Raw genomic sequence first — 20,040 nt, 5'->3', positions numbered from 1 at the left:
ACCCTTTGACCCAGCAATACTGTTACCAGGTCCATTTGCAAAGATGATTGGGGGAAAAGGAAAAGAATGTATATGTTCTAAAATATTTATAGCCACTGTATCTGTGGTGGCAACAAGGTGAAAATCATGGGGACGCTGATCCACTGGGGAATGGCTGAACAAGTTGTGTTACATGATGATTATAAAATACTACTGTACTATAAGAAATGATGGAAACATGGAAAGACTGGCAAGAAATGATGAGGGGTGAAGTGGGGAGAACCAAGAGAACATTTAGGGTTATCACATATACTGCCAGCAATACTGTCTTAAGAACAACTTTGAGTGACTAAGCCATTTTGACTACTGTAAGTGCCCAGATGAACTACAAAGGATCTGTGAAGGAAGGAGCTGTATGCATCCAGAGAAAGAATGGATAAATAGAAGTATCTATGGAATGATTTTACACATGTGCACACACATACATACATACACACACATGCACAGACACACACACATACCCACATAGTTGTGTTTAATGGAATCCATCTCTATGGCTGGGGGAGGGGAAGAAAAAAAGGGAAAAAATTACATGGTAACTTTATTATATATTTACTAGGAATAGTACATTGTACATAATAGATCTACAGTTTCATGGGCAATCTCTTTTTCTTCTACTATGTTAAGGAAAATATTATTTTATTTCACAAATTCAAAATAAAAGACATAAAATTACAGAAAAATCAGAGCTACAACTGGTTCCTGCCGACTGTGGGCTGAGCATCAGTGACTACGCCAGATGCGAGATCGCAGCTTTGTTCTTGTTGAGTTGTTCAGCTTTTCAGGAGTTCAGGTCACCAGGATCACTCTGAGTGAGCTCCTGGGCCTTAGGAGGAGAGCTCTGGGCATTGGGAGGAGCTCCATCCTCTGGGTCCTCAGTGAGCCCCAGAGCTGCCCTTCCCTGAGCCCTTGGATGCTGGCAGTGACTGCAGATCTCTGGCAGCCACCCTGTTTCTTCCTGCTCATCATCCTCAGGCCCTGGATCCAAGGACAAAGTCCCCTGGACCCCAAGCACTAGGCTAGGGACTTCCGTCATTTGCCTCCAGAGCCATGTGTCCGCTCACCGGTGTCCCAGGAAGCAGTCAGTGTACTGAGTCCCCTAACTAGGTGAATGATACATGTACTTGACTAAAGTGATTGTTAACCCCTCAAAAGTTGCCTTTTCTTTTATGAATGTAGATATAAGAACCTGTGATAACAGGCGCCAATGTATGTTGGGGTGCTCACTGTTACACAGGAACACACCTTCCTCTGGAGAAGCCCCCCAGCAGGAATGTACCTCCCTCTGGAGCACCTCCTTCCTGCAGAATGAACCCAGGTCTTTGTGCTACCCATGCAGTGCTACTCCTATATGATTCATCCTCTGCATTATTGTGTCTGCCCAAGTTGGAAATGGGGCCCCCTTTCCCTTCTCTTGGTATCCCTCTCCCCCACTTGCCAAGAAAGCTTGACATTGAACTGATTCCTATGGTCTTCCATGGTGTTCTCAGCATTGGAACTCATTAAGGAGTTGTTAGAATTCTCTGGTTGCCCAGATATCAGTTGGAATCTTGAAAGGATTTAGTTTATTGACAGCCACCCCTCCCCTGAGGTAGTATGGCTCTGTGACTTCAGTAATAGAAAGCAAGGATCAATAGGGGAACCCTCCCTCCTCCCAGGAAGGTTTCCTTCATGCCAGAGGACTGTTCCAAAACGGAGATGTAGGGGCCTAGTAAAAGCACAGAGCTAGATCATGTCTCCATCTCATCATGAAGAAAACTGAGTCTCTGCCCTAATCAGACCATATGCAGAGGAAGGTGCTCATTTGGGGGAGACGGCGCATGTAGGAGGGGAGGAGGGAAGAGCTCTGACTTGCCCCAGGATCAAGAAGCCTGGATTTTAGTTCCACATGAACATGAGCATGGACACAGACAAGGTGAGCAGTGTCCAAAGAGGGTGACCAGAGTGGGGATAGTATTGGAAACGGAGTTCCAGGAGAGGTGATCTTTAGGGTGCTGAAGAGACCTGTGGAGACTGTGGTGAGGCAGTTTTTCAGTATTGGAAGGGGCTCTTATGGAAAAGTGGGGATTTCATATCCACAGTGACTCCTGTGACTACTTAAAATGTGAGAACTTCAGAGCTGTAAGAACCCTTAGAGATGGAACCCAACTCTGTCATCCCTTAATGGGTAAACTGAGGTTCAGAGAAACAGGAAGACATTGAAGGAGTCAGAGAGCAAGACAGAGACACACATGGAATGAAGGAGTCCCAGATGTTGCAACTGGAAGGGGCTGCAGAGATCCAGTCTAAGCCACTTGTTTTATTGTTGGGATTGGAAGCTCAATTCCGTGTGGACAGTCTCGGGCGGGTAAAGGTGGGAGCTTCTAAATCTTAGAGCTCTCACGAGACCCTCCCAGGAAACGGCAGGGAATAGAGGTGAACCGAGCTATCTCAAGTAATTCCGCCTCTTCCCGTGAGAAACGTGATGGGAGAGAGATCTCCCCGCCCTCGAGATGGTCCCGGATCTGGGCACACTATTGTCATCTAACAGCACGGTATTGAGATGCAAACTGTGTGGCTGAAGGTTAAGTAGGATTGAGGAAGCCTGAAAGCTCTCTTAGCACGTGAGGAGCCAAGAGGACAGTAGGCTCCGCTTTCTTCTTTCCTCTCTCCCCTCCCCCTCTCTCCCCGCTTGTACTTCTACTTCCAATCCCTTAAGATCTTAGCCTCCTTAGGAAATCTCCCCCTCTTCCTCCTAAGGAAGACCCCCCTGCACTTGTAACCGAGACCCTGAAATAAAGCTCAACCCTTGCTCGACTCTGGAAAATCCTTTCTCTCATATGAGCATCTGGTTTTGGCCAACCGAAGACCTTGGAGGTGAGGTAAGAAGACTCGGGTAGCCCACACAGGCCTCTAGGCCTGACAGTTGGCGCCCAAACAGGGACCATCTCGAGGGCGGGGAGATCTCTCTCCCATCACGTATCTCCCGGGGAGAGGCGGAAATACCCGAGCTAGCCGAGCTAGCTCAGTCTGACCTTCTCGAATCCCCGCTGTTCATGGAGGGCCTCGTAAGACTCTAAGATTTAGAAGTCCCACTTTTACCCGCCCGAGACCGTCCACACGGATTTGAGCTTCCAATCCCAACATTTTATGATGAAGAACTTGTTTCCTGAGAGGGGAAGTCATTTGTCTGAGGTCACCAAGCAGGACAAGAAGAGCTGGGACGGGAGCCTCAGTCTTTTGATTCCTAAGTCAGACTTTTTCTATCACCCTGCATTGGGACATGAAGATACTGAGGAGGAAAAGAAAATCAAACAATTTGGGGTAGGGGGGCAGAGCTGGAGGGTTAAAGAGAAAGAGAAGCAGGGGTGGAGGGGGACCTAAATCTCCCTTTCCTTCTCCAGCTAGTAGCAGGCACCAACGTAAGCCTGAATTACTATGGCCAGCTGGGAGGAAAGAGCTTTATCTTGTAAGCTTCCTAGGACTCCTTTCAGTCCCTTAGCTCTGCCCAGCCCTGGCCTGACTTTGCCCTTCAGGGCCCCTCAGCCTGGCACCTCCAGGTGCTGCCATATATCACCTCTTGCGTCAGAAAAGTGACCCTTTGCTCATCAGCTGGTCAGGTGAGGGGCCCCAGAAACTTAAACATCATCCCTCGTGAAGCCACATATCCTGTTCCACAGACTGCTCATGGTCCCTAGCACCCTATCCCCTTGCCTTTTACCTCTTTTGGTATCTAAGCATCTTAGCCTCTAGCCCTTCTTGTCCCTTACAATTCCTCCTGTAGCCAGGTGTCATAGCCCCCAACTGTTTTAGGAACTTGGAATGCTTTCTAGTACCCAATATTTAAAAACTATCATGATATTTGATTGTCTTCTTTAATAAAACTGAAACACAGTCAGGAATCTATCCTCTCTTTCTCCCCACTGCCTATACCTTTAGATTCATGTAGCCAGCCTCCCAGTTTCCCCTGTACTCATTTAGCTATACTCACGGATCTGAGCAGTCTTGTCTCTCCCTCTGAGTTTCACTCCCCAGGATTCTACCAAACTACTTCATTTGAATGGGCTTGGCTGGACTGGTGTTCCTTACATTGGGGATGCTGGTATTTCTAAACTGGCATGGATTCAAATGTTGCCAAGACAGAACCTGGAGGCCACTGCTTGAGCAACAGATGGACTTAAAATAAAGACATTGGATCATGAAGTGCGTGGTCTTTGTCAACAATGGCAATGGAATGGGATGATATGGCTGGGAGTCATGGAGGGTTCCTTGGAGAGGGGTGAGGGAGTAGAGGAATTACTCTGCCTCTGTTCTCAGCCTCTTCCAGAGGTTGTCTCTTCAAAAGTACCTGGACACCATTTCTCTTAATTTTATGTTTATTTATTTATTTTTAGTTTTCTATATTCATTTCCACAGAATTTTGAGTTCCAAATTTTCTCCCCATCTCTCCCCTCCTCCCACTCCATAACACCTTTCATTCCTGATTACCTCTTCCCTCAACATACCCTCCCTTCTATCACATCCCTCCCTTCCCTTATTCATTTCTCTCTTTTCTTGTAGGGCAAGATGGATTTCTATGCCCCATTACCTGCGTTTCTTATTTCCCAGTTGTATGCAAAACAATTCTCAACATTCATTCTTAATACTTTGAATTCCCACTTCTCTCCCTTCTTCCCTCCCCACCCATCCCCACTGAGAAGGCAACAATTCAATATAGGCTGTATATGTGTAGTCTTGCAAAAGACTTCCATAATAGTCATGTTGTGTAAGACTAACTATATTTCCTTCCATCCTCTCTTGCTCCCCATTCATTCTATTCTCTCTTTTGACCTTGTCCCTTCCCAAAAGTGTTTAGTTCTGATTACTCCCTTCTCCCATTTGCTCTCCCTTCTATCATTCCCCTCACCTCATTTGTACCCTTCTTTCCTACCCTTCTGTAGTGCAAGATATACTTTCATATCAAACTGAGTGAGCATGTCATTCCCTCCTTAAGCCAAATGTGAAGAGTAAGTTTCCCTTTTCCCCTCTCACTTCCTCCCTTTTCTTCTCTACTGAAAAGCTTTTTATTATGTCCTTTATGAACAATAATTTGCCTCATTCCATTTCTCCCTTTCTCTTCCCAATATATTCCTCACCCTTCAATTTTATCTTTTTTTAGATTTCATCCTTTCTCATTCAACTCATTCTGTGGTCTCTCCCTCTCTCTCTCTTTCTCTCTGTCTGTCTGTCTATCTGTCTGTGTGTTTGTAATCCCTCCAAGTACCCAAATACTGAGAAAAGTCTCAAGAGTTGCAATTATTATTTTTCCATGTAGGAGTGTAAACAGTTCAACTTTAGAAAGTCCTTTATGATTTCTCTTTCCCGTTTACTTTTTCATGCTTTTCTTGATTCTTGTGTTTGAAAGTCAAATTTTCTATTCAGGTCTGGTTTTTTCATCAAGAGTGCTTGAAAATCCTCTATTTCATTGAATGACCATTTTTCCCCTGAAGTATTATACTCAGTTTTGCTGGGTAGGTGTTCTTTTGGAATATCATTCTAAGCCCTTCGATCCCTTAATATAGAAGCTGTTAGAACTTGTGTGATCCTGATTGTATTTCCATAGTACTGGAATTGTTTCTTTCTGGCTGCTTGCAATATTTTCTTCTTGAACTGGGAGCTCTGGAATTTGGCTACAATATTCCTAGGAGTTTTCTTTTAGGGATCTTTTTCAGGAGGTGATCAAAGGATTCTTTAAATATTTATTTTGCCCTCTGGTTATAGAATATAAGGGTAGTTGTCCTTGGTAATTTCTTGAAAGATGATGTCTAGGCTCTTTTTTTGATCATGGCTTTCAGGTAGTCCCATCATTTTTAAATTGTCTCTCCTGGATGTCTTTTCCAGGTCAGTTGTTTTACTATGAGATTTTCCACATTGTCTGCTATTTTTTTCATTCCTTTGGTTTTGTTTTTATAATTTCTTGCTTTTTCATAAAGTCATTAGCTTCCATCTGCTCCATTGTAATCTTTAAGGAATTATTTTCTTCAGTGAGCTTTTGGACCTCCTTTTCCATCTGGACAATTCTGCTTTTTAGAGCACTCTTCTCCTCAGTGGCTTTTTGGATCTTTTGTCACTTGGGTTAGCCTATTTTTTAAAGTGTTGTTTTCTTCAGCATTTCTTGGGGGCTCTCCTTTAGCAAGTAGTTGACTCATTTTTCATGATTTTGTTACATCACTCTCATTTCTCTTCCCAATTTTTGCTCTACTTCTCTTACTTGATTTTCAAACTTTTTTTTGAACTCTTTCATGGCCTGAGACCAATTCATATTTTTCTTGGAGGCTTTGGATGGAGGAGCTTTGACTTTATTGTCTTCTGTTTGCATGTTTTGGTCTTCCTACAAAGTAAGATTCTGTAGTCTGATTCTTTTTCTGATTTTTGCTCATTTCTCCAACCATTTACTTGACTTTTTAGGTCTTTATCAAGGTAATTCTCTGCTTCGAGTGGGGGTGTAGGTTGTACTTGATCCCCCCACAATCTGTGGGTCTAGAGCTCCAGAAACAGTGGCTGCAGCTGCCCTGTTGTTGCTGTGGCTCCTGAGAGTTCCTCTGCCCTCTGCCCCCTCTGCTGTCTTGGGACTGGGACTGGATCGCTCTCCTCTCTCACACAGGTCCCACAGATTTTTTCCACTGACCTTCCAATTTGCCCTCAGCACTTTGGGATTGTGAAGTCTAGAAGCTGCCACAGGTGGGAAAGATTCAATCGCTTCAAGGCCTTGCTCAGATCCCTTCTCTGCTGGTATGCCCACACTGGACTGCACTCTGCTCCCAGTGTGGCACTACAGACACTTTCTGCTGACATTCCTATCTGTCTTGGGCTGGATATTTTGCTTCATTCCATCATTCTGTGGGTTCTTCAGCTCAAAAATTTGTTTCAAGTCATTTTTTTTACAGGAATTTATTTGACTGGGCTTGGTGAGAGCACTCTAGAAAATCTGTGCTGTTACTCTGCAATCATGACTCTGCCCCTGAGCTTTTTTTCATATGACTAAAGATGGCTTTGATTTCTTCATCTGAAAACTGCCTGTTCATATCCTTTGACCATATATCACCTGTGGAATAACTTGTATTCTCATAAGTCTGATAACTTCCACTTGCCCAATTCTAAGTTTTAAGGAATGATTTTCTTGGAGCTTTTGAATCTCCTTTTCATTTGGCCAATCTTAATTTTTAAGGCCTTCTTCTCTTCAGTGAATTTTTGTGCCTTTTTGATGAAGCTGTTGACTGTCTATTCTAAATAACCCCAAAGCAATACAAACTTATAAACTGTAAGAGAACTGGAAAGGTAAAGCTCCAAACGAATTGATGTTTGGAAAATATGTTACAGGTAAGAAAAAATGATGTTTCAGATGTTTGGAACATGAAAAAAAATGAGGTAATTGATAGGAAAAGGTTCAGAAAAGCTAAAAGGAGCAACTTTGATTACAAAAATGTAAAAATATCTGTGTAAACAAGTACTGTTCAGAAGAGTTAACTGAGAAACAAAATCTTTGCTACAAGTTTCACAGATAAAAGACTAAGATCTCCAGGGAATTAGTTTTCAGAGGAAGAACTCCAAGCCATCAGCTTGGGAAAACGGGGGGAAATGCCTCAAATCTCCAAGAATTAGATAGGAAAATGAAATCAGTTCTGAAGGTTTTATCTCACAACCTTTAGATTGGCAAGGATGACAAGAACAGCAAAGAGGGCAATGAGAGCCTTATTGTTGAGGGGGCTATGAATTGGGCTTGCTGCTGTGGGAAACCCTTTGGAATAATGCCTCAAAATTCATTTAACTTAAATTCAAAATTTAAAAACTGAAATTTTAAAAGTCACAGGACTACTGTGAGTCAGCTAGCATTTATTAAATTCTTGCTGTGTGCTACACATTGCTCAGCATTGGGGACACAGAGAAAGGTAAAAAAATAAAATAGTTCCCGCTTTTAAGAAGCTCAGTCTAATGGAAGAGACAGTATGGAAAGAACTATGTTCCAATAAGGCAGATAAAGGATAAGGTGGAGGCAGTTAACAAAGAGAAGGCCTGAGAATTAAGGAGAATGAGGAAAGTCTCCTCAGAGATGAAGTGGGAAGAGGGTTCCAGGCCTTGGGGAGAGCCATTGAAATATACAACAGGGAGATGAAGGGTCTTGTGCAAGGAACAACCAGGAGACCCCTGTTCCTGGGTCACAGAGGATGTAAGGTGATCAAGAAGGTATGAGAAGACTGGAAAGGTAGGAGTGAATCAGTTTGTAAAGGCCTCCAGATGTCAAATAGAGGATTTTATATTTGATTCTGGTGGTTGACATAGGGAGTCCTTACTGTGGCCCAGGAATCCCACTGCAAGCTTGTACTCCAGAAGGTCAAAGACACAAAGGAGAGTCCCATACACACCAAAATATTTAAAGTAACACTCTTTGTGAAGGCAAAGAAGCAACATAAGATACCTGTTGATAAATGAATGGCTAAAGAAATTGTTGACTCTAAATATCAGGGAATATGATTGTTCCGTAAGAAACAATGAGATGCAGCATGGCTTCATCTGTTGATGAACTATAGCTTCCTGGGTCTCCTCCCTGATGCTCTGAGGACCCTTGTCCAGTGCCCAGGCAGTGTGCCTCTCCCAACCATTGTTTGTAAAAGCCTGATCTGCCTTGATAGAGGAAGCTCCTCATCTAGCCGCCTCCTTCCCAGTGAAGTCACAGATCCAGTTCAAGAAAAATAACTTTTCTTCTATTTTTTTATAGACTTAAAATGATCATTATGTGGAAGGATGACCATTGCTCAGGCTCTGAAAGGCAAAAGTGGGTGCTCTCATGGTCTGATTTCTCTTTCCTTCTTCCTAGCTCTGTCCCAGTTGAAGAGCAAGCTGAATGCAAACAACTCTTAGAGGACATCCGTGAACTGCAGCCAACACTGAACAGATTTCATCAAAAAACAGTAGGACCCTATTCTTCAAACCGTTTGGGTTGATGGAGCTTTGTTTGTTTTTGCCTGCTTAAATCAAGTTTGGCTATCATGGCCCTGGAATGTGAAACCTGGGGCTCCACCTCTAGGTCCCCTGATCATTGTGAAAGAGGAGATTAACCAGATGTAGAAGTAATCTACCTTGGGGATTGGGAAGAAAGAGGGTATCTCCAAAATCCAATCCAGAAAGTCAGGGCACCCGCCAAATCATCAGACGAACTTAGGCAGATGACATTATCAAGTATGACATTAAAAATGGTATCTTGGCCTGGAGTTAGTGATTTAGGGCACATGACTTCAACATTCAGGACCTCAGCTTCCTCATAAGGTAAAATGGGTGAAAAAAAGGTAATCCTGTCAAGTGAATAGGTTAAGGCTCTTAACCTTTTGTGTGTGTGTGTTGTGGACTCCTTTAGGACTCTGTGGAAGTCTAAAAGCTTTTCAGAAGAATTTTTTTTGACGTGTAAAATAAAGAGCAAATCAATTAAGTTGAATTAATAGTAAGCAAATTATTTTTTAAAAAACAAGTTCATTGACTCGAGGTCATGATGGTCTATAAAGTCTCTTTCAGGATCAGCATTTTATGACTATGCTCTGCTGTCCTAACGGTACAGTGGTAATGTTCACAGATGGAGTATAGATCAGGAACCAAAGAGGAAGGATTTACTAGTGTTTCCTCAACTCTCTCAAGGATGAGGGTGCTCTGGTTCTGGAAGCTGCTAGTGATCCTTTAGACAAAAATAACTGTGAAGTAGAAGAGGGCATTTTATTATATGTTTATTTTTACATATAAAAACACATTATAAAATATATTTTATTATAATTTTCAATTTTGATTTTATGAAAGATTTTCAAGAATATGTACCTTCCTTTGTTCTCATATTATGATCACCAAGCAATATCCATTTCTTCTGTCATCTAATTTCCTGAAATGACTTACCTGCTAGGAGACAGCAAATACCCTTCTCACAAGACCAGTAAGAGTTCTAGGGCCGGTTCTACTGCCCACCCTGAATTTGTGAATTAGGGTTCTGGTATGTTGGTACAACACAGGAATTTAGTTAACAGGATCCCGTATCCCACAGCCTGATCATTCTTGGGTCACCTGGTAAATACATAGTCACTGTGTTTATAATGATTCTACCATTCATGTACTGGTACCATTTTGGGTGCTATTAAAGCTATGTCCTGACCTTTATAAGATTAGATATTCAGTGATAGATTATGTTTCTGGGTTATTAAACAATTCTTGATTACTGTTTCCTGACCTAGGTAACAATACAAGAATAAATTTCCCAGAAGAAGTTAAACCTTTCTAAGACCACTAAATACTTGGAAAACATCTTCATTAATTTTCATTTAACTAGACTTGCTACTTTGAGCCTGGGAAGTCAGATAGAGGAACATTGAAGCTGTGTGGGTGGTCAGGGTGAAATGGAGCTTTCACTGGACAACAAACATCTCCTTATCTGAGGAATACAGTCATGTCCACAAGGATTTCTTGTTTGAGTTGAAATATTAAAACAAAATCTCTTGTCCGTAAAGTGACAACAGTCTTGGTATTGTGAAAAGTATTGGACTGGAGCTTAGGAGTTCTGAGTTCTACTCTTTATACTGCCACTGTGTGACCTTGGAGAAGTCATTTGTGTCTGGGCTTAAACCTATTCATCTCTAAGATGAAAGTTACTCTGCAAGCATTTATTAAGCTCTTACTGTGTTCACTGTGCTCAGCCCTGGGAACACAAATGCAAAGTCCCCACTGTGTTCTGAAGGGGAGAGAGCCAGGTACGTGATGGAGAAGAGCCACCTAACTTGGATGCTTTCTTCAAATGGAAGTTCTAGGCTGAGTCCTGTGATCAGAGGACGAGGCTCTGGGACAAGGGTCCAAGATGAAGAGGTCTCTGGGGCATGACGGTGAAATCTACACAGGTGTAGCCTGGTGGGAAATGGAGCGGGTTGGCAAGCAAAGCATAGAGGAAAACATGAAAGTCAAAAGTTTGGTTACATTAAATCAAAAAGCTTTTCCACAAATTAAATTGGTACACCTAGGATACTGAAGGGAAAAAATTTAAATTGAATTTTTATTGTTAACTTTCTGCTTTTAGATCACCTAAAATTCTCCTAGTATCCCACTCCCTATGTTTCCCAGATTGCCATTCCACATAACATAATTTTTCAAGAAAAAAAGGAGGAAGAAGAAAAAAAAATCAGAAAAACCAATCACTACATCAAAAAAAGTCTTTAAATATATACAGCGTTCCACATCTGGGGACCTCCCACCTCTCCAGAGGAGTTGGGGAAGACATCTTGTCATATTTTCTCTTTGGGGCCACACTTTTTTATTGTAATTCTGCAACATTCTCCTTTGGTTTTGTGGTTTGTTCTTTCCATTTACCTTGCTGTCATCATTATGTGTGCTGTTTAAAATTTATTTTTAAGATTCATTTAAAAAAATTTGAGTTCCAAACTCTTTTCCTTCCAACCACCCACCCCCAATACATGTTAAATTTTAAACATTTTTTTTTTGAAGTTTTGAGTTCCAAATTGACTCCCTCCCTCTCCTCTCTCTGAGATGGTAAGCAATCTGATACGGATTATGCATGTGCGATCGTGTAAAACACTTCTGTGCTAGTCATTTGTACAAGAAGACTCAAATTTTAAGAAAGAAGAAACAGTAAAAAATAACCTGCTTCAGTCAGTACTCATATAGTATCAGTTCTTTCTCTGGACTCTGTATACTTCATCATTAGGTAGTCCTTTGGGATTGTCTTGGATCATTGTAGGGCTGAGAATAGCTAAGTCATTCACATTTCTTCATTATTGAGTGTTGCTGTTCCCCTATACAACATTCGCTTGGTTCTGCTCATACTTCAGTATTTCACCAAAGTCTTTCCATGTTTTTCTAAAATCAACTAGCTCATCATTCCGTGTAGCTCAATAGTATTCCATCACAATGATATACCACAACTTGTTCAGCCATTCCCTAATTGATGGGCATCCCCTTGATTTCCAGTTCTTGGCCTCCACAAAAAGAACTGCTATAAATATTTTTGCACAAATAAGCCCTTTCTTTTCCCTTTCCCCCCTTTCAAAAATTTCTTTGGCATGCAGACCTTGCAGTGGTATTGGTGCATCAAAGGGTATGCACAGGTTTATGGCATAGTTCCAATTGCTCTCCAGAATGATTGGTCAGTTCACAACACCAAAAATGCATTAATGTTTCAGTTTCACCACATCCCCTCCAACGTTACCATTTTCCTTTGTTGGCATATCAGTCAATCTGATGGGTGTGAGTTGGCACCTCAAAGTGATTTTAATTTGCAATTCTGTAATCAATGATTTTAGAACATTTTTTTATATGGCCTTGATAGCGTTGATTTTTTATTTGGTTTTACAATCTGTCTGTTCGTATCTTTTGACCCTTTATCAATTGGGAAATGATTTTTATTTTTATAAATTTGTCTGTTTTCCATGTAGTTGAGAAATTAGGCCTTTTTCAGAGATACTTTAAATTCTTTCTCCCAGTTTTCTGCTTTCCTATAATTTTGGTTGCTTTTATGCAATAAAATTTTATATAAGAAAAATTATCTTTACATTTTGTAATGTAATTGTATTTAATTGATTTATTATCTTACTTTACTTTTGTAATGCTCTGTATATTTTCTTTGGTCCTAAAGCCTTCCCTTATCTATAGATCTGATAGGTAAACTGCCAGGCCTAGAGGTCTGAGGGCTACCTGAGTCTTCCCTTACCTCTATCCCGAGGTCTTCGGTTGGCCAAACCGGATGCTCGTATGAGAGAAAGGACGTTCCAGAGTCGAACAAGGGTTGAGCTTTATTTCAGGGTCTAGTTACAAGTGCAGGGGAATTCTTCCTTAGGAGGGAAAGAGAAAGATCTCCCAAGGAGGCAAAGATCTTACAATAGGAGATTGGAAGTAGAAGTATAAGCGGGGAGAGAGGGGGAGGGGAGAGAGGAGAGAGGAAAAGCGGAGCCTTGTTGTCCTCACCGCTCTGCGCCCCTCCGCCCAAGAGAGCTTTCAGGCTTTCCTGATCCTACTTAAACTCTTCAGCAGCATAGTTTGCATCTGAATACCGTGCTGTTAGATAACAATAGTGTGCCCAGATCCGGGACAATCTCGAGGGCGGGGAGAGCTCTCTCCCATCACGTTTCTCACAGGAAGAGGCGGAAATACATGAGATAGCTCGGTTCACCTCGATTCCCAGCCGTTTCCTGGGGGGTCTCGTGAGAACTCTAAGATTTAGAAGTTCCCACCTTTACCCGCCCGAGACTGTCCACATGGAATTGAGCTTCCAACCCTAGCAGTAAACTATTCCATAGACTCTTAATTTGCTTATGGTATCACCCTTTATGTGTAAATCATGTATCCTTTTTGACCTTATTTTAGTATATGATATGAGATGTTGGTCTACACCAAGTTTCTGGCATACTATTGTCCAGTTTTTCTAGTGGTTTTTATCAAATAATCAGTTTCTGTTCCAAAAGCTTGAATCTTTGGATTTATCATATGTTAGATTACTATGGTCTTTTAATGTAATGTGTATCTAATCTACTCATTGATCCACCATTCTCTTTCTTAGTCAATACCAGATTGTTTTGATAATTATCACTTTATACAATGTGACCTATTTTAAGGGAAGTGCTCAAGGTCACACATTGACTGAGTGGTAGATTGTGGCCAGAACTCAGATTTGCAGCCTCAAACCCAGTCCAGTGGTTTCTTTGCTTCATGGTTAAAGGCAGTTTGGGTTTTGTGTTACCATATAGATCATCCGTTAATTTGGTTTATCCATCTTGAGCTTCATTATTGTGGGGAAAGAACCCTGTTCTCTCAAATTGATTGTCTAATCCAAAGTTTAAATATTCTTTTCTCAACAGAATGAATTAAAATTGTCACTAGTTACTTTGAAAGAAGAACAGGAGATTTTGAAAACAAAAATTTTGGACTCTCCAGAGAAATTAAAGAATAATATTGAGGAAATGAAAGAGACACTGCAGAAACTCAGAACTGCAAAGGTGAGTAATTTAGAGAAAGGAGTTCTATTATTTTTAATAGTATTTTTCCCTAATTACATATCAAGACAATTTTTAGCATTAATTTTTATACTACTTAGAGTAAGTCTACTTGTTTTTTTCAATAATTTTTTCCAAATCATTTATTTTCTTTTTTAAAAATTAATTTATTTAAATTTAAATATTTCAATACACAATAAGAAAAGGAAAAGAAATAAACTTAAATGCTAAAACTTAAATACAAAATAAGAAAAGAAACAAGCATTGCCATTTGTACAGCAGAATGTAAGAGAAGATTCAAAATATATAGCAATAAATTTCCTTTTCACAAAAGTTTATATAATAAATACTATACATTGTTTTCAGGGCTGTCCATCTTATTTTTTTCTTGAGTTTTCTTTTCTTCTCTGCTGTATGCTTTTTACTTTCTTCTTCTCCCCAATCTCCTTCCTCCCCCAAGAAGGCTACAATTAAGCCTATACATATGTGCACCCCCCCACATGCACCCACATATACACATAATATATATATGTGCCTACACACAGATATATATATATATATCACTTACACACACAAACATATATATCACATACACATACATATATAAAGTTACATACATATAGTTAGATATCTATAATCATCCTCATATATAGACATATACATTCATATGTATCTATATAAGACCTATGAGAAGATAAGGATTTACTGGCTAGTTTCCTGCCTTCCTGTCTTTACTTTATTGAACAATGTTTAATTTATTGCTGAATAAATAGAATTCATTATACTATGCAATTAGACCCTTAAAATATTTCATAGCATTAATCCTCAGGTCTGCTTCCACGATTGGTGTTACACCTTGTTCTGGCACTGCACTGAAGTGGTGGGGTGGGGAGTGGTTAATGCTGCTGGAGGCCATAGAAATCTGACTGCTTGCCTGATACTGAGCCAGGGTCCTAGTGCTGGTGTCTGGCATGTACCAAGGCCAGTGGAGTGTTTCTACATTTCCCCAGGGTTACAGTGAAACACATGGTGATCTGACCACTTTTTGCTCATGGCTATGCTGACACATGTGATGGGGGCACTAAACTGGCAGCTGCCTGTTTGCTTAGGCATTGGTAGGGTTGGCATCCACCTGTTTTCCCAGAGCTACCCTGAAGCATGCACATGGAGGTCCTGGTGTTGCTGTTTGCCTGCTCCACCACACTGAGGCTCAGGATCTACTGCTGGTTTGTGGGGGTGGGACTTCTTGTTGGCTTAATGGGATGCTTCTTGTCTTGGACTACTCTCCCTTTTTACCTGAATGAGACAGATCTTTCTTCCTACCTTCCAAGTTTCTTGGGCTCAAAGATTCTTTCATTCTTCTTTGGGGACACTATTTTATGGTTGTCTGGAGGTTGAAAATGGGAGAGTTAGGGTGATTTACTGCTTGCTCCACCATCTTGGCTCGCAGAAGTCTCCCTCTGATTTACTTCTTTCTGAATATTTTTCCCTGTGTTGGTCCCCCAAAAAGTTTATGGGCCTCTTTCACTGAATCATAGATTTAGTCCTGGAAAGAATCATGGAAGCCATGACACCCAACCTCTGCCTCATTCAGGGGGGATGACCCAGGTGCCCCCATGTCATCATTTCTCTGTTTCTCTCCAGTTTGCCTCTATTGAAAGAAACAAAGGAAACCAAGTCAGTCAGTTGTTCTATTTTTTAATTTCTCTAGTTAAATATTATTGGGATAAAGATTAAATCTATTGCCAAAAGCAAGGTGGAAGATTATTGGTGAATTCGTTTACTAAGGCTATTTTTACTCCCCATTTGAGAAAGAGCTATATTATGGAAATCAATAGAACGGCTTAATGTAGGTCTTACAGTTGCTGTACAATTATCAAGGACAGTTTTAGTATTAATGCCAAAAATAAAGCATTTGTGTCATCACCAGGATTAGAGAATTTATTTGGAAATATTGTGAGTTCATTTGTATTAAAGAGGGCCAAGAACATTTTGACAATGAAGGATAACAGTGTGCACTGAGACTGATAATCCTCTGTTACTGAGAAACTGAATTGCTCCTTAGAGTTCTTCATCCTCTGTTAAGTACGGAGATTATTGAAGAGCAAGCAAACTGACAATACTACAATTTATATAAAGAAGATGATTGAGTTGTGATTTCTATCAAGTATTTTTTCTTTTTAGCTTGAGGTGACTGAGAAATATGAAGCTTATCGAGACGCAAATGAGGCTATGTCTGCATTCCAGATGGAGCTACAATTATATCAAAAGAAAATGCAAGAACTTGCAGAGAGCTCAGACAAAGAAATGAGGATCTCAAAAGAGGTTTGTGTTATCTAATGCTAACATCTGCACCTCAGCAGTCCTTCACTGCTTCCTGTGTGGAGGTAAACCCTGGTGCTCCAAGACTCTGCCAGCTGAATTCAAGCTCTAGCATTTTCCGTCAGACTTTGAAGTAGAATCCCCCAAATCATCTATTTTCATTCAGGTTGAACTCAAAACATATGGACGTAGTTTCATCTCATCTCAAAGATGAGACAATAGGCACTTACACTGATTGTTATTAAGCTTTTCCTAATAATCTCGGTGGCAGTAGGGGTATATGTTTTTTTTCCCCCTATTGGTTTAGCAACTACCCCAGATACTGAATATTGGGAGGTATCATCCCTAGAAACTCTCAAAATTGTGTTTCTTCCAAAATAGACCTCCTTTGTGCACACTTCACCTCTCATAGGACATTAGAGACTGGAGTAATAGCATCCAAATGTGGCAGCAAATGAATGGTATGAAGTGTGGAGAGCCATGATTTCCTAAAAGATCGATCCTTTTTTGTATTTTGCTACGTAAATGAAAATGCTCTCTTTTGTGTTTCAAGTTCAGAACTTTTTTTTAGGAGTCATGCCTACTGTTTAAACTGTAATACTCAGATACCATGATATCAATGACACTGCCCGCACCCCCCCCCCCCCGCCCCACACCCCCTCCCCCCATGCCTTACAGGTAAAAGGCACACAGGAAAAATGGTAAAAATGGTAAAAGTATAATAAAATTGTCCATTTAAGGCTCATACAGCTGTCTGGACACCATCTGCTGCCACCATCAGGTCTGGGTCTGGAATCAGAGCAGTTTCCAGCCAACCAGCTTCTCCAGTTCAGACAGTTGTAGGGCTCCTTTTCTCTGCCAAAAAAAACTTTTACAAAATTTGTCTTAGCACAATTTTTAATTTGCTTTTCCCATAAACAGGTTGATTAGTGAGAGCTCGCTCAAACCTTATTATTAGAAAATCAAATTGGGAACATTTTAGATCAGAGAATTTACAATGCATGCCCAGTATCATGTTGATATATCTAAGAAACTCAGATACAACTGGAAAATTACAAGTCAATTTTTATACTTGATGATGTCCATTCCCCCATTAGGAGGATGAGACTGTGCTAAGGAACTAATAACAGAAGACTGTTGTAAGAAGATAGACTCTAATGAATTCTCTCAAATTAACTACAATTGTAAATAAGTTGTTTATAACAAAGCATTTTCAATGTCTAGCCACTTTCAAATAAATAATCCCTAGTGAAAGTGGATATGTCTTTAAGTGGATGTCTCTTTAAGGCATTTACAAGGTAGACTCCAAGTCATTTTTCATTTCAGATAATTAGTAGTGCTGCTATTCTTTTCTTTTAACACAGAACTCAAAAAGAATATTCAGGGTCCAAAAAGAAGTTTCCTTTCAAATGGTAAAGTCTCATTAATCACACTAGGACTGGACACATTTGTTGTCAATACCATCAAAAAAATCACCCCAAAAATTTTTACTTAAACATTTCTGTCTAAAAGTATTTCTCTTTCTCAGAAACAGTTCAACATTTACCCTGATATAAAAAGATAATCAGTCAACTTTGTGAAGTACATTAGTTGGAAATCTCCAAACTGATAGTTGTCTCTTATTTAACCCTTAAAGCAAAAGTGAATCTTTAAAATGGGAATTTATTAAAACTAAAGTGGTGTAAAATACCTTTAAGTATCATAAATAGATCCGAAATTAAAATGAATTCCTAATTCCCAATCACCACAAATAGATTCCTAATTGCTGCCACCACCCGTCCCCCGGATTCCATCATCAGAAAGCGTTTTAAGTGATAGCCAAATAATTTTAGCCAAAACTTTCTTAAGTTTATAATTTCTTAATTACAGCACTTCAAAATATCGTAGCACATGGTCAGCAAGGCTCATAAAAATGACCTAACAGTTTCCAAACTCATTTTTTTTCTTTACAGTACAATTGATTTTCTGACATCCGTATCATAAGAGAAATTGCTTTCTAACAGTGTCAGGTACAACAGCTTATCAGATTTCACAATATAAGAAAATTTAGAAACATAACAATACCATAAACAATATTATATATTTGGAGCTTGAAACAAAACTTATTACCAGTCAGGTGGCCTCAATTCAACTGAATGCATTTCCAAATTACCTTCCATAGAAAATCTTTCATCTCACCTCTAGTCTATACTGATCACATCTAAAAACCCATATAAAGTTACAAAGCATGTGGCAATCATGTCTAATTAAAGAAATAACAATTCAGTGTTTGCCTTCTGCTGGGCTCTGGGTTAAACATTTGACAATCGTGTGATCCTCACAACCACTCTGGGAGGTGGGGGCTACTATTATCCCATTACAGAGTAGTAAACCTGCTTGAGGTCACACAACAAATATTTTTTTAATGCCAAAAAGTGAGTGTCTTTTATATGAGGTTCTGACTTACCACAGTTATCCTGATAGGACAACACACTCAGACTGCACTCTGATTTCCTGCAGGACAGATTTCAGACCAGATCAAATAAAATCCGGAAGTATAATCACTGATGGTAACATTGAAATCTCCAACCCTAACCCAGTTCATTTCATTTATTATCACAGTAGTCTCCTTCCTTGGTTCTCTTACCTGCTCAGTCTTCCTCCTACTGCTTTCATCATGTTCCTTTTTGAAAAACCTATCATGGTGCCCTGTTATCTATCTAATCCAGACACTGCTTTCTCACCTCTCAAGGTTTATTTAATCTTGCACTAGTATTGTATTTCATTGTTCCAGGGTACAAGAAAGAGAAACAAAAACTTCACCTTCCTAAACCCTCATTGGTTTGTTTGATTCTAAATATTTTCTCTTACACAGAAACAGTCCCTGGAGGACCAGATTAAAAGTGCTCAGATCGAATTAAAGAAAATGAAGACTGAGAAAGCCTGGTTGAAAAGATAAGTCACTGTGGAGAAAGAGAAGCTTGCCAAAATCCAGCTGGAGATAAATAAGAAAGATGACCTGTAGATGCACTGTAATTGCCAAGTAAAGGAGCGACCATTCAAAGAACCTTGGGGTGTTCTTGGTGGTGTTTCCTGCAAACGTCTGGTCAGCGAATTGCAAGCATGATCAGCAGACAGAATCTCTTCAAAATACTTGGTTCCCATGGTTGCTTTTAACTACTATTAAAACTATGTTCACTTCTTAGAAATTAAGGCTTGATTGAGGCTACTGACTTTTAAAACAGACTCTGAATTAATGTTTGTTCTGATAACAGACAGGATCTGTCAAATGCTAGATGATGCTGTAGTGAAAGGGCATTCAATCCACAAACATTTGTTAATCATCTGCTAAATTCTAGGAATCAGCCCAGTGCTAGGGACAATGACAAAAAGCACAAGACTTCAGTGCCTGTGCTCAGATTGAAATGGCTCTTGCCCTCAAGGAGATGACATTCTTCCAGAGAAACGACCTACAAGCTCACAGAAACACAACATACACATACAGGATGCCTGGAACGGACAAGCTAGGAAGGCAAGACTTGAGCTGAGAGATTCTCTTTGTCTGAGGTAAAGAGGGAATGTGTACTAGGCATAGGAGCAACAGAGGGGAGGCAGAGGCCCTGTGGAGAAGGGAGGTGAGTGGGTGAAAAGCCAAGTGTGGATGTGAATACCTGCTCTTTGAGCTATAGTGGAATCCACTGGCGCCATTAATATA

General features: G+C 40.3%; 1 pseudogene; it reads left to right on the top strand.

Moving 5' to 3' along the window:
• Positions 1–778: 778 nt before the first annotated feature.
• LOC140531184 (kinetochore protein Nuf2-like) lies at positions 779–19,350 on the top strand (annotated as a pseudogene).
• The last annotated feature ends 690 nt before the right edge of the window (positions 19,351–20,040 follow it).

This window comes from Notamacropus eugenii, chromosome 3, assembly GCF_028372415.1.
Source record: "Notamacropus eugenii isolate mMacEug1 chromosome 3, mMacEug1.pri_v2, whole genome shotgun sequence".
NCBI lineage: Eukaryota > Metazoa > Chordata > Mammalia > Diprotodontia > Macropodidae > Notamacropus > Notamacropus eugenii.
The sequence above is the reverse complement of the archived record's forward strand: the minus strand, read 5'-3'. Positions and strand labels throughout refer to the sequence as shown.